At 39.4% G+C, this 13,388-nt stretch overlaps 1 long non-coding RNA gene across 1 annotated transcript in view; it reads left to right on the top strand.

Annotated features, from left to right (window-relative positions):
- LOC112423686 (uncharacterized) overlaps positions 1–12,664 on the top strand; it is a 44,435-nt gene extending 31,771 nt beyond the window's left edge. Inside the window, exons 2-3 of the long non-coding RNA XR_011611592.1 lie at positions 7,643–7,718; positions 12,528–12,664. This is a non-coding gene — a long non-coding RNA (uncharacterized lncRNA). The remainder of the gene's footprint in view (positions 1–7,642; positions 7,719–12,527) is intronic.
- Positions 12,665–13,388: the final 724 nt, after the last annotated feature.

The raw sequence follows: 13,388 nt of genomic DNA, 5'->3' as shown, positions 1-13,388 counted from the left end.
CTTATAAGGTCATTTGTGATTGCATTTAGGTCCCATCAAGTTAATCTAGGATAATCTCTTCATAAAAAATTCCTTAACTTAATCACATCTACAAAGCCTCTTTTGACACTTAAGTTAGTATCCACAGGTGTTAGGGATTAGGACCTGGGTATCTTTGGTGGCCACTATTCAGTCTACTACACTGTGGCAAATGCACAGTAATTTACAGCATTTACCTTCTGCTAGGGATCTGAAACACTGCTCAGGAAATATGCTACACCCCTTTGTTCTCGCTGGCATCGTATGGATTTAGGATAACCCACTGTCTTCTTCTGTTTTGTGCTGCTATAACAGAATACCTGAGACTGAGACTGGGTAATTTATAATGAACAGAAACTGACTGGCTCACAATTCTGGAAGCTGGGAAGTACCAGAGAGGCCAGCATTTGGAGAGGGGCTTCTTGCTGTGCCATCCCAAGGTGGAAGGTGGAAGGGCAAAAGAGAGAGAGACAAAAGGGGGCCAAATACATCCTTTTATAACAAACACATTTCCATGATAACAGTACTAAACCCATTTATGCCTGAGGTTGCAATTTTTTGAATTTTTGCAATCAGAACTTGAGCAGTAGATATAAATAACTCCCAAATGCCTAGGGTTCCAATAATGGAACCCTAGGCATAAATGGGTTTTAATCCATTTACTTCCCCCTCATGGCCTAATCACCTCTCATTAGGTCCCAACTCCCAACACTGCTGCATGAGGATTAAGTTTCCAACATGTGGTTTTTGGGATGCATTCAAACCATAGCACCTACCATCATGCAGTTAGGAAAAAAATGGGTTTCAAAAATCTAAGCATCATTAGTGCAGAAAACCTTTTTGTGTTAATTATGGTGAGGCATCACTAAAAACAACAAAAAAAGAACGAAACCCTTCCACTTAAGCAGCTCCAGATTCTAGGTTTGAAATCTCTGGGAGAAGTAGAGGGAAGTGTTCCAGGAGCAAAGGCCACTCTCCTGGCCCACTCTTAACATTTGCAAGGCCAGTGCAAGAGAACAAATGAAGGCCAGCATAGTTTATGTCTAGAATGTTTAAAAACATAAGCCAAGCTAGCATAATATTAAATAAAATAAGTTTTCTCCCACTACTTTGGCCAATAGACCTTCACAATGACATGAAAGCTGTATTTGAACTTAAAATTTTGGGATTTCCCATGTTTTAGCAGGGAATGTTGAGGTTACGTGTCAACAACCATCCATAGCCTCTGGCCCCTGGCTATTCCTCTCTCCTCTTCCCATCTTTCTATCCAGCACTTCCAGGTGCTCATATTCATGTATGAACATGCCAACCCACACATCTGAAGCTCCATCTTCAACCCCCACAAAGAGCTGTTTCTTGGCCAACTGTCAGGGCCAGGGGTTAGTTCAGCAGCAGCACTGTCTGCCCTTAGACAGGCAGACCAAAGAAAGAGGACTTGAGTAGGCCCTTGAAGAGCTGATTCATTCCTCTTTCAGGGTCAGTTGGGCAGAGAATTCAGAATTCTAAGAAGGCAGATCATGAACTAGAACAGTACTTATCCGGTGAAAAATGATTTTTTAAAAAAATGTTCACTCTATTGTGGATCCACATTTTTGTAAAATATAATTTAAATGTTTCAGCAGGGTTAAATTGCCATAGAAAGTACTACTTACTCTCACTTTCTATACTTAGCTCATCCTGGACCAGTAGTAAACAGATCACACTTTGTGTGCCATTGGACTAGAAGATGAAGCATGGGTGAATTCGTGTTCTATGCTGCATCTCAAATTATCACCAACTTAATGGCTTACAACAACACATGTCCATTATCTCATGATTTCCCTGGGTCAAGAGTCTGAGTGTGGCTTAACTGGGTCCTCTACTCAGGGTCTCACTGGACTGCAGTCAAGGTGTCAGCCAGGGCTGCAGTTTCATCTGAAGTTCAGAGTCCTCTTTCAAGCTCACGTGGTCATTGAAAGAACTAATGGCAACTTGATTCTTCAAAACCAGCCCAGCAGTAGAGCCTCTCTTTTCATGAAGGGTTCAGCCCTCTTTTAAAGGATTTCACCTTACTAAGTAAGGTCCATCCAGGACAATCTTTTTTTGTTAACTTATAGTTAACTGATGAGAAACGATAATTATATCTGCAAATCCCTCCACCTTTGCCATATAATGTAACCTAATCATGTGGTGTGATTTATAGGTTACACCCACACTCAGGGAGGGGGAAGATAGAGAGTGCATGAATCTTGGGTGCCATCTTAGAATTCCTTCTACCACAGTGGGCTTAAGGGGGGCACATCCCTTTAACCTGCGGACTCCTCTTCTCATAGAGAGAAAAAGGCTAGAGTATGACCCTCTAAAGCTCAGCAAAGGGCAGATATCCCTCTTGACACAGTCTCAGAGAGATACTGCACCCTTCCTAACAGTTTAGGATTGAAACTGTGTCGACATCTCCTTCACGTAGCCCAGACTCCAGTGCTGAAATATTTTCCTTCCAATGACTGCTTGCTGCATTTCTTCTAACATTTCCTGCCTTTGCCTAACCATAGTAGTTACCTTTGAACAAACAGGATTTTCTTTTTTCATCCCTATTTTTTTTTTTTATTTCTTGAGACAGGGTCTCGCTCTGTCCCCAAAGCTGGAGTGGCTGGAGTGCAGTGGTGCAAATATGGCTCACTGCAGTTTCAACCTCCTGTGCTTAAGCAATCCTCCATCTCAGCCTCCCAAGCAGCTGGGACCACAGGCATGTGCTACCACAACTGGCTAATTTTTAAATTTTTTGTAGAGACAGGGTCTCACTCTGTTGCCCAGGCTGGTCTTGAACTCCTGGGCTCAAGCAGTCCTCCCACCTTGGCCTCCCAAAGTGATTCACAGGCGTGAGCCACTCTGCCTGGCCCAAACAGAAAGGATTTTCACAACTGTATTAAATCTATATTTTATAATTCTGGGGTTACAAATAGTTGTTTGCTTGGAGATTAATTGGAGATCTTCCAAAGAGTTACACAAGATATACATCACTGAGGACATTCTTGTTATGTTATTAGTAAGCACCAGAAAGCTCCAATTCCCTCTCTATCAGAGGCTGAGAGTTCATCTCAGCTACCTTGTTTATATCCGTAGAGACTACTGCAGGATCAGTCTGTGACCATCATTCTGATTCAAAGCACAGTAACTCTGCTATACATCCATGAGATTCTAATGCAAAATGACGGATTAATTAAACAAGCTAACAGAAGGTTACACATTCAAGTGAGTTTTGGCCTTCAACATTAGCTCCCTTGGGAGACCATACTCTTACACTAATGAGGCTGCAATTGCATAAATCATTTCTGGAATTCATCTTTGGGAAGAATCTTCAAAAGCCTGTGGCCTATGCTTTTTAATAACACAGTGGTAACAAATCTTCATCTACTAATAGTGAATTCGATTTTGGGGAACAAGGATATCATTTGAATCCAAAGTCCTGATTGATTTGTAGGTGATCTAGCTGAATTATCAAACCACCGTGTATTAGTCAGGATTCCGTGGAGAAACAGAACAAATAGAATAACTAAGGATACCTAAGAGGAGATGTACTATGGTAATTGGCTCACACAAGACTGTGGAAGCCAAGAAGTCCTACGATGCTGGTTCTCCAGTTTGCAAATGGCATATCGTGGGACTTCCTGGCCTCCATAATATCGTGAGCCAGTTCCCACGGTTTGGTCCAAATCCAAAGGCCTGAGAACCACAGGCTGTAACTCCCAGTTTGAGCCAAGAGGGCTACTGATATAAGTCCAAGAACCAGGAGCTCTGATGTCCAAGGGCAGGAGAAGACGGACATCCAGCTCAAGAAGAGAGAGAATTCGCCCCTCCTCTGCCTTTTTGCCCTGTTAGAGACCTCGATGGATTAGATGATGCCCGCCCACACTGGTGAGAGGTAATCTTCTTTATTCAGTCTACTGATTCAAATGCTAATATCTTCTGAAAATACCCTTCTAGACACACCCAGAAATAATGTTTTTTTCATTTTCTGGGTATCCCTTAACATAGCCAAATTGACACATAAAATTAGCCATCACAGGGACATGTAAAAGTGCTTCTACCAAATTGCTCAAACTGTTTATAAATGCACTCCCAAAAAATGTGCAACGACTGAATTGTTGTGAATAAGATCATAGCCTACCAAAGTGACTTCTTTGAAGAATAACTTGCTATTAATGCACTGTTAAGTTTCAAAGGGGATATCACATGTATACCTATGAAATAGAAAGTGGAAATTTTTTGTGACCAATTGCCATTAGGTAAAATAAATTGAGACTCAGAGTACGTGTTTTCACAAGACCTCACGGTTAGTAGATGGCAGAGCCAAATTTATGCTCAAATCTTCAAACCCAAGGCTCTTACCATTAACCCAGGAAAGGCAATTATGTACCACTTGTGTTGCCATGGACCCTAGCCATGCTCATGGCAGACCATGCTCACAGATGACTCTTTCCTGCTGAGCTAGCTTCTACCTTAGAATCCCCAATGCAACTCTCTAGGGAGTGAAACCAATGAGGCAGGGTTGATACTCAATTTCCTTTTGCCTACTGAAGAGAACAGCACTCATTTGAGTGTGTAATTTCTGGTATATTTGTTAAAAAATTAGAGTCCTTTCTTCATAGCCACATAATATCCAAGTTAACATCTTTAGCTCTTGGTAATTGTTCCAGGCCATGGAACCTTAGGATTAAATGGTAAATAGCAGATCTAGGTGTCCTCAATCATTCATATTCTTCTTTGGAGATCTTTCAAAGAGTTATACAAGCCTGCCTGTACACATTCTTGTCTCCTAAAACTGTCTAATTATGACTTTAGTTGGCTCACTGAGGAGCCACAGCCCAGGATAAAAACAAGAACAAATGAAATGGAGTAACGACCTGGCTTTTGGAAATTACAGGCCATGCCTGTTTCCATATTTACCAGTTTATTTAAATTAAGTTGTCCCTCCACCAGCTTTATTAAGGTATAATTGACAAATAAATATTGTGTATGTTTATGGTGTACAACCTGATGTTCTTACATATACATTGTGAACTGATTATATCAAGCTAATAACGTATCTATCACTTCATATACTTATCTTTTTTTTGTGGTGGGAACATTCAAGATCTATTCTCTTAGCAATTTTCAAGTATATAAAACATTATCATTAACTATAGTCACCATGGTATACAATAAATCTCCAAAACTTATTTATTCTGTCTAATTAAAATTTTGTACCCTTTGGCTAACATCTCCCCACCCCCACTCTACCACCTCACCACTCCCCGGTCCCTAGCAACCACCATTCTACTCTCTGCCTCTGAGTTTGACTTTTGTAGATTCCACATATAAATGAGATCGTGTAGTATTTATCTTTCTGTGCTTGGCTTATTTTACTTAGTGTAATGTCTTCCAGGTTAATCCATGTTGTCACATGACAGGATTTCCTTCTTTTCAAAGGCTGAATAGTATTCCACTGCGTGCCAATACTACGTTTTCTTTATTTATTCATCCATCAGTGGACACTTGGGATGATTCCATATCTTGGCTATTGTGAATAATGTGGCAATGAACATGAGAGGTTAGATATCTCTTCAAGATGCTGATTTCAGTTCCTTTGGACATATACCCAGAGGTCTGCTCATAGGTGAAGGTACTAATCTGGATCATATGGTAGTTACATTTTTAATTTTTTGAGGAACCTCCACACTGGTTTTCATAATGGCTATGAGTTTTTGAAAGTTGAATTTAGTAAAGCAATCTGATAGCTTCTTTGATGGTCCTCCTGAGGCCTCAACTGAAACTGATTTGCATTTTTTGACTGCTAACTACTTATTTTGACTTCAGCTTTTAGCAACAAATTAGTGTTTCTCTCAGGGTGTGTGGGGACTCCCGCATCAGAATTACTTAAGGAATTTTTAAAAATATCCTAGATATTGTCTGATGTCTGATAGTATTTCTCAGAAATACTACATTTTTAGCATGTTCTTTGTATAAGACAGCTTAAGAACCACTCAACGTTCTATTTCCAATTAAAATGTAGACAGTTGTGAAAGACTGTTACTCATGCCAAGGGAAAAATATCTGTCTGTCTGCTTTTTAAAGCCAGTGAACAATGAAGAGGAGGATATGTGAACTAAATTCCTAAGAATACAGGACACAGGGAAAAAGTGATTGGAAAATTTAAAGGCAAGTGAATAGAAATTAACAGAGGCACAGAGAAGAAAAAGATTAAAAATAAAAATATTAATTTAGGGGGACAATATCAAATAGTCTAATATACATAGAATTGGAGTCCCAGAAAGCAAGGACAAAGAAAATTGGATAAAATAAATATTGAAAGGTATATAATCCCAGCATTTTGGGAGGGTAAGGTGAGCAGATTGCTTGTGTCCAGGAGTTTGAGACCAGCCTGGGCAACATAGTGATACCTTGTCTCTACAAAAAATAAAAAATTAGCCAGGCATGGTGGTGTGTGGTCTTAGCTACTCGGGAGACTGAGGTAAGAGGATTACTTGAGCCTGGGAGGTCAAGGCTGCAGTGAGTTGTGGCAAAAACAAAACTCACTGCATTCTAACCTGGGACAGAACTAAGGCCCTGTCTCCAAAAAAAAAAAAAAAAAAAAAAGTCAAAGAAAAAAATACACTTTATATTTGGGAGGAAGAGGGGGTTTGGAATGTGGGAGGAGAGACATGGATGACAACTGACTTTTCATCAGAAATAATAGAATCCAGAAGATAGTGGAATCATATCATTGAAGTGGGTTTTTTTTGTTTTTATTTTATTTTTTGAGATAGAGTCTCACTCTGTTGCCAGGCTGGAGTACAGTGGCACAGTCTCGGACACTGCAACCTCTGACTCCTGGGTTCAGGCAATTCTCCTGCCTCAGCCTCCCGTGTAGCTGAGACTACAGGCACACACCACCATGCCAGTTATTTGTTATTTTTTTATTTTTTGTATTTTAGTAGAGATGGGTTGTCACCATGTTGCCCAGGCTGGTCTCCATCTCTTGAGCTCAGGCAATCCATCTGCCTCGGCCTCCCAAAATGCTAGGATTACAGGCGTGAGCCACCGTGCCTGGCCAAGTGTTTTAAAAATATATAACAATTGTTGCCAGGCACGGTGGCTCACGCCTGTAATCCCAGCACTTTGGGAGGCTGAAACGGGCGGATCACGAGGTCAGGAGATCGAGACCATGCTGGCTAACACTGTGAAACCCTGTCTCTACTAAAAATACAAAAAAAAATTTAGCCGGGCGTGGTGGCAGGCGCCTGTACTCCCAGCTACACGGGAGGCTGAGGCAGGAGAATGGCGTGAACCTGGGAGGTGGAGCTTGCAGTGAGCCAAGATTGCACCACTGCACTCCAGCCTGGGCAACAGAGCGAGACTCCGTCTCAAAAAAAAAAAGAAAAGAAAAAAATATATATATATATATATAAAAAAAAAACAATTGTCAACCTAGAATTCTACATCCTGTGAAAATAAACTTCAGAATGAGGGGGAAATAAAGACACTTTTAATGGAAAAAAAAAAAATACAAAGCTCAGAGAATGTGTTACCAACAGACCCAAAGTACAAGAAATAGGCCATTTTGTTTATATGTTTATATCACTAAAATCTCTAGAGGTTTTTTCAGCTAAAGGGAAGTTATCACAGATGGAAGCCAGATTTCAGATGGAATCTACAGGAAGGAATGAAAAGCACTAAAAAAGGTAAATATATGGGTAAATATAAAAAACTAGTTTTTATTTTTTTAATTTGGAAAAGATGTTTGAGTGTTTAGATAAAAATAATAGCAAGTGTTGTGGGGTTTATAACATATGTAGAAGTCAAACACATAACAAAATAGCACAAAGGGATAAAGGCTGTAAATGGAATCATAGTGTTTTAAGTCATTATTCTGTCCGTGAAGTGCTGTAATATTTATTCAATGTAGACAATGATAAATTAAGGTTGCATATTGAAATCACTAAAGCCATCATTATTTTAAAAAAACCAAAGAGACAAAGGTAAGAAGCAATAAAGAAGATAAAAAGAATATGAAAATAATCTAAGAGAAGGCAATCAAGAAGGAACAAAGAAATAAAGAACACATGGAAAACAAAGCAACCTGATTCATAAACTCACACCATCAGAAATTACATCAATCACATGTAAGAGATTAAACACTGAAATTAAAAAGTATAGATTTTTAGACTGGATTAAAAAGTGACAGCCATCTATATGCTACGTAAAAGACATGTAATTTATTCTGATGTTTTGGGGAGGAATTTGTTCGAGTCTTTATCTTCACTTATTTTGTATTATTTTCTCTTTTCTACTTGTTCTATCATTACTGAGAGAAGAGTATTGAAATCAATGAAAACTCTTACTCTATTCTCCTTTCTGTTCTATCAGTTTTTGTTTTGTATATTTCAAAGCTGTTATTAAGTACATGCACATTAGGATTGTTATGTCTTCTTAATGAAATAATACCTTTAGTATTATGAAATGCCCCCTTTATCTATGATCATATTCCTTGTTATGAACTCTACTTTGTATCTACTCCAGCTTTCTCTTGATTATTGCTTGATTGGTATATGTGTCTCCATCTTTTATTTTAATCTATCTATATCTTTATATTTAAAGTGGTTTCTTGTTAGACAGCATACACTGAATATTGGATACTGCTTTTTTTTTTTTTTTTTTTTTTTAAATGGAGTCTTGCTCTGTTGCCCAGGCTAGAGTGCAATAGTGCGATCTTGGCTCACTGCAGCCTCCACCTCCCAGGTTCAAGAGATTCTCCTGCTTCAGCCTCCTGGGTAGCTAAGATTACAGGTGCATGTCCTATCATGCCCAGCTAATTTTTGTATTTTTAGTAGAGATGGGGTTTCACCATGTTTGCCAGGCTGGTCTCAAACTCCTGACCTCAAGTATTCTGCCCTCCTTGGCCTCCCAAAGTGCTGGGATTACAGGCATGAGCCACCACACCCAGCCTGGATATTGTATTTTTAAAATTTTCTGACAATGTCTGCTTTTAATTGCAGTGTTTAAACCACTTACAATGAATATATTTATATGGTTGAGTATACATTCATCATCTTGCTGTTTGTTTTCTATTATCCCATCTGCGTTTTGTTTTCCATGTCTTTTTTGTTGTTGTTGCTGTCCTAGTAGCCTGATTAATTTTTGACAAACTTTAAATTTTAGAATAGTTTTAGATTTACAGAAAAGAAAATACAGTACAGAAAGTTGCTGAATATTCCATTCTTGGTTTCTCGTATTAACATCTCACATTCATATGGCATATTTATCAAAACTAAAAAATACTGATGCATTCTTAATTACATCCTTAGTTAATTCAAATTTCTTTAGTTTTAACCAAGCATCTCTGTTCTGCCCCAGGATCTCATCCAGGATATAATGTTACATTTAGTTGTCATGTCTACTTAAGCTCCTCTTGACTGTGACAATTTCTCAGAATTTCCTTATTTTTGATGACCTTAATAGTTTTGAGAAATACTGGTCAGGTGTCAGGTATTTTGTAGAATATTCTTCACTTTGAGTTTGTCTGATGTTTTTCTCATGGAGAGGTAGGGATTATGCGTTTTTGGAAGGAAGATCACCGAGATAAAGTACCATTCTCATGGCATCACCTGAAGGGTACCTACTGTCAAGTTGACTTATCACTATTGATATTAACTTTATCTTCTGATTGAGGTAGTGTTTATCAGACTTCTCCACTGTAAAATTACTCTTTTATCCCTTCTTTCCATCCTGGACTCTTTGGAAAGAAGTCATTATATGCAGCCTCCACTTAAGGGGTAAAAATATCTTTCACCTCCTTGATGGGGGAGTATCTACATAAATTATTTGGAATTCTTCTGCAAGGGAGATTTATCTCTTCTCCCCCATTTATTTATTTATACAATCATGTATTTCTGTTAGGTGGACTAACATTTATTTTATACTTTGGGTAATCAGCCAGTGCTACATTATTTACTTTATTGCTCAAATTGTTCAAGCTTTGGCCATTCGGAACCTTTTCAGTTGGCTCTTGCATCCCTTTGACATACCCCTATCTTTTTTTCCCCAGCATTTCCTTACTTTCTGGCACTACAGTCTCCTTTTGTGTGTTATTAGTGCAGCCCTAGAATCAGCCATTTCTCCAGTGATTCCTGGTTTCTTTTACTGGAGAATGGTATTAGAAACCAAGATCTGGGTGCTGGAGGTGCTCATTACTACTGGGGTGTTGTGGTTTCTAGGCCCTTTTAGCTGACAGAGCAATAAAATGTATGTATCTATACATACTAATCCGTGAATCGATACATATCTGCAACTATCTATTTGCAACCATCTGTAGCTATATTAAACTAAATTCATAAGTTCATTCTGATGTCTCTAACTCTAATCCAGTACCACATGGATCATTCTAACCTTCTTCCCTTAAGAGCACTTCTTGTGAAATGTTATTTCCTGTCCTGGTCACTTCCTTCCTCTTTCCCCTACATCATCCCACGTAGAAATAGTCTTTATAAGTCCTCCATTTCTGAGCCAATATTGTACATTTGCTCAATAAAGTCACTCTCCAGCTGTGAAATCTCTGCTTAAAAATTGTGTTAGAATGTGGAAGATCTGCAATGAGAAGCATCGAATGGCTGCTGTGTTGACTTCTGGCTCTACTAGCTGTCTATAAAGTGAGTCTTAACAGGCATTCAGCTGCTCCGTGCATCAGTTTCTCCACCTGTAAAAGGGGCATATAGTTGAACTGTTCTCTTATTAAGTTTTTGTGGGAATCAAATATATTATGGGAATAAAAATAACTTAGTAAATAAAAAGCATTGAGAATAGATAAGGAATTATAGTGACCTTTGTCCAAGTTGTTCCTAATCCTGTACCTGAGGTTGTGAGGAAAGAATAAACAATGTCTCATTTCATCCTCAAAATGAGGTACATTTTATTATTCCCATTTTACAAGTGAGGAAACTGAGGCTTATAGAAGTCAAAAACTTAGTAAGTGGTAGTAATGATAATGATAATGAATAGTTAACAATTCCTGAGGGCTTACTATGGGCCTGGCACTGTTCTAAGCACTTTACATGTATTGATTCATTTAATTCTCACAACAACTTGATGAAGCAGGTTTCTATTATGCACATTTTATAGAAGGGGAAATTGAGGCACAAAAAGGATTCTACAGGCTGGGCATGGTGGCTCATGCCTGTAATCCCAACAATTTGGGAGGCTGAGGCAGGTCGATCACTTTAGCCAAGGAGTTCAGGATCAGCTTGGGCAACATGGCAAAACCCCATCTCTACAAAAAAATAAATAAATAAATACAGAAAATTAGCCAAGCATAGTGGTGCCTGACTGTAGTCCCAGCTTCTCGGGAGGCTGAGGTGGGAGACTCACCTGAGCCTGGGAGGTCGAGTTCGCAATGAGCTGAGATCACGCCACTGCACTCCAGCCTGGGTAACAGATGAGACCCTGTCTCAAAAAAAAAAAAAAAAAAAAAAAAAAAAAAGGATTCTACAGCTAGTAAATGATATAGTTGGTATTGGAACCCAGGTCTCTCTAACACTCTCTCTCTTTCTCTCTCTCTCTTTCCGGGTCTTTTAAAACTATTTTTAACTGCCCCCACCATTACTCATTCATTTGACAGATATTTGTTGAGAAAGTACTGTGTGTTATTCATTGGTCTAATCACTGCAGATCCAGTAGTGAATAAGAAAAAAAAATCCTGCTGTCATGATGCTTATATTAACAAATATAAAGGTAAGGCATGATGGCACGCGCCTGTAATACCAGCTACTGAGGAGGTTGAAGTGGGGGAATCCCATGAGAATCCCATGAGGATCCCATGAGGACTGCAGTCTCCAGAAGTTGGAGACTGCAGTGATCTATAATTGTGCTACTGCACTCCAGTCTGGGCAACGGAGTGAGAGACCCCATCTCTTAAGAAATAAAAATAAAAAGGCTGGGCACAGTGGCCCACACCTATAATCCCAGCACTTGGATTGCCTGAGGCCAGGAGTTCAAGACCAGCCTGGGCAACATGGCAAGACCCCACTGTGGTCCCAGCTACTTGGGGCACTGAGGCAGGGGGATTGCTTTAGCCCAGAAAGTCAAGGCTGCAGTGAGCCAAGATGGTTCCACTGCACTCTAGCCTGGGCAACAGAGCGAGACTTTGTCTCAAGGAAAAAATAAAACCAACCAACTAAACAAAAACAAATATAAGGCAATAATGTTATCGCTCTTGCCTTAACTTTGAAAACATGCATCTCTGCTTACAGTAACCTCTTTCATTTAAGATCACTTAAGATTTGTTTTCTCTTAAGGGGTTATGCCAGCAGTAATCTATGGAGTGTAGTATTGCTCTCACTTGATTTGCTGGTTGTTTTATCCCAGATATCAGAAAAAGGTGACTGAAGGTAGGCACGTCCTCCTCAAGAGCTAGGGTTGACCTGTTCACAATTATACATTCCTTTCTTACTTTTGTAGTACCTCTCAGTCTTTTCAGCCTCTGCTCTCCTCACTGGCAGCTGGTTCCAGCACCTACTCATTGAGAAGAGTCAGAACTCCCTAATGAACATACACATGTCCAGACAAGGCTGGGGCCAAACAGACCACAAGACTGATGTGAAGGGATGTGATGCTCAGAGCTGCTGCAGGATGAAGCCCACAAAGAGAAGAGGACAAATCCAGAAGCCACAGAGAAGCAGAACCAGCAGCCTGGTGTGCCTTGGGTAGAGCACAGCTACTTAAGTGTTTGTTACACAAGATAATAAATCTCCTCTTGGCTTAACCAATCTTGAGTTGGATCTGCGGTTACTTGCAGCTAAAAGCATCCTCACTGATGTAGCATCCCAAAGGCCCCTTTGTTCTTAAGAACACATGTGCCTCGGAATCTCTGCTATAAACTATTCCATTTCCCAGAAGGATTCTTCTACAAGCCAATGAAATTCTGAGTCTTTGTGGTCAAATGCCCTCTGTCTGCCCTCTTCTTTTTCTTAGCTTTATTTCCTTAAGGCACTACTCAAAGACACTTGGTATGCTGAAATAACTCTAGCATTATCAAAACATTTAGTAAAGCTATGTGATGCTGACTGGAGACACCTGAAGAGAAAACAATGCTTTGAATTAAAGCATGGTTTCTAGTGTCGAGGAAAAACACATAAATAGGACCCACTTAGCCATCTATCCCCACTGTGTTATTTATTGTCCCCTGGCTTTGGTGAGTGCCAAAATGCTTCTGGGCACTTCTTTCCTTTCCATTCCTTTCCTTGATTACATTCAAAAGATCTAAAAACAAACAAGCATGTTAATTACTACGGGTTATTCATTATTTTGTTCAAAGCCTCAAAACTCTAAAGAATCAACACAATTTATTTTCTGAATTCACT

Source organism: Macaca nemestrina, chromosome 13 (genome assembly GCF_043159975.1).
Source record: "Macaca nemestrina isolate mMacNem1 chromosome 13, mMacNem.hap1, whole genome shotgun sequence".
NCBI lineage: Eukaryota > Metazoa > Chordata > Mammalia > Primates > Cercopithecidae > Macaca > Macaca nemestrina.
The sequence above is the reverse complement of the archived record's forward strand: the minus strand, read 5'-3'. Positions and strand labels throughout refer to the sequence as shown.